Genomic DNA, 2,161 nt, shown 5'->3' with positions numbered 1-2,161 from the left:
TCCGTCCGCAGCCAGTTTTTAGCTGAGGAAGAAAAAACAATGCAGGCAACATTACAAAATCGAGCTGCCGTTGATTTCCTTCTCCTCACCCATGGCCACAGCTGCGATGAGTTTGAAGGACTCTGCTGTATAGACTTTTTATCAAAGAGCAAGTCCATCCATGCCGAAATTAAGGAAATTCATGCCCAAGTTGACAACCTGCATGCAGAGGGCAGCGACTGGTTTAAAAACCTCTTTTCTGCCTCCAGTCTCTCTTCATCGAGCGAAAACGAAAGTGAAACCAGGAACACAGCAAGACAGAAAACAGCACCAACTCGGAAAAAAGAAAAAATCATTGTAGCTAAGGTTTTAGGAATAGTAAAATGGTATAATGTCAAACAAAATTATGGTTTTATAATGAGATGTGACAACCAGGAAGACATATATGTTCATAGAACTGCCATTAAAAAGAATAACCCTGAAAAATACCTCCCAAGCTTAGAAGATGGAGAAGTGGTAGAGTTTAAGATTATCCAAGGAAAGAAAGGCCGGCAAGCAGCAAATGTTACCTGGCCTGATGGTGTTTCTGTGAAAGGCAGTATATATGCTGCAAATCGTAGTTATGTCAGACAATATCCCCATTACAAGCAGCCCATACAGTTTCCCTTTCCTAATCTGTCCTGGGTTGCAGTGTATTCGGCCCCCTTGGGAGCCCGCGCCTTGTTGTTGACCCCATCCCTGTCTCAGGGTCCCCTGCCCCATGACCACAAGTGAGGGAACGACGCTGCAGGTGCTGCAGGTGCCATGGGCCACGTGCAGCAGAGAGGCGACCCCTGCGAGCAACCAGGAACTGGGGGTTAGTGTGGAAGCCCACTCTGAGCACACGGCTCAGAGAGCTTTGTAGAGTGAAAAGCGGCAGTTTCCACAGTGACACGAGAAGCTGTGCAGTGCAGCACCGAGCTGAAGCAGCGCTGCTCAGAGGGTGCGGAGCAGCAGCAATGCAGGGGTCTGACCACTGGAGTCAGCAAGGCAGTGGCCATGCAGGACCAGCAGCCACAACACAGATGCAAGCACGTAATGGGAGAAGTTCTAGCAACGAAAATCACAGGAACTGTGAAATGGTACAATGTAAAAAACAACTATGGCTTTATAACAAGAGATGGCACAGGGGAAGATGTATTCATCCATAGAACTGCCATTAAAAGAATAACCCTGAAAAATACCTCCAGAGTGTAGGAGATGGAGAAGTTGCACAATTTGATATTGTCCAAGGAAGAAAAGGCCCGCAGGCAGCCCACGTGAAAGGGCCTGGGGGTATTCCAGTCAAGGGCAGCCGTTATGCACAAAATTGTAAACAATATCCATACCAGCAACCTCCCTACCCACAGCCTACTTTCCCCTTTTACCCTATACCCAATATGAACCCTTTCCTAAGTTTACCCCATCCCCAATTCATTCCTAATCCATTTTTCGCCCCATGGCTTCCCTATGAAATTCCCTTTCCCCAAAATTCCTCTCCAATGCCGAGGGGGAGATGAAAAGGGGGAGGGAAGAAATTAACTGTCATTGTTTAGAGTTCCTACAGGTACAAATGGAAGAAACCCTCTCCTGCCTCAGTTTCCCCACAAAGCATGCTCAGAGAGTCCTGTCTCGCTTCTGCCAGCCCTAAAATGTTCCAGAGAAAAAATCTGTTTGGACATTTAGAGACTCAGGAGGGTGGCTTGTTTTCTTTTGAAACTGTTCTTGTTATCTTATGTTTGTCCAGTTGTTTTCAATGTTAAGTTTTAAATCTCTTTTAGTTAAAAAAAAAGGGTGAAATGTTGGGGTTCCTCCCCCCTGCCATGGGGTCCTGGGGGAGGGGACCCTGGGATAGAGGCACGGGGTTTCCCTACTCCCTGGTGAATCTCGTTTCCCATTGGTTGTTTTGTGTTCCCCTGCGCGGGAAGGACCCTCTGGTCCCGTGATTGCAACAGTTCTTCGGCAGTCCCGGGCTAACGCAGTACTTGTGCTCAAGGCATGAGCTCTGGCATGCCCCAGGTCAGAGAGAGTCCAACTGCGTTACTTCTGTGCGTCGCAGAAGCGACTTCAGCATCAAGAAAGGGAGCTGCTGGCTGAGCTAGCTAGCTGGCTTCTTTGCAGAGGGAACACGGCCGGGGGCCGGGGGGAGGCGCGCCGGCGGTCG

The 2,161-nt window shown here is 48.8% G+C and overlaps 1 long non-coding RNA gene across 1 annotated transcript in view; it reads right to left on the bottom strand.

Annotated features, from left to right (window-relative positions):
* The window catches only part of LOC108448464, a 25,599-nt gene that overhangs the window by 15,533 nt on the left and 7,905 nt on the right, over positions 1-2,161 (bottom strand). Inside the window, exon 2 of the long non-coding RNA XR_001864355.1 lies at positions 1,354-1,368. This is a non-coding gene — a long non-coding RNA (uncharacterized LOC108448464). The remainder of the gene's footprint in view (positions 1-1,353; positions 1,369-2,161) is intronic.

The sequence above is a fragment of the Corvus brachyrhynchos genome, unplaced genomic scaffold (assembly GCF_000691975.1).
Source record: "Corvus brachyrhynchos isolate BGI_N302 unplaced genomic scaffold, ASM69197v1 scaffold748, whole genome shotgun sequence".
NCBI lineage: Eukaryota > Metazoa > Chordata > Aves > Passeriformes > Corvidae > Corvus > Corvus brachyrhynchos.
This window is presented reverse-complemented; position numbering and strand designations above follow the sequence as displayed.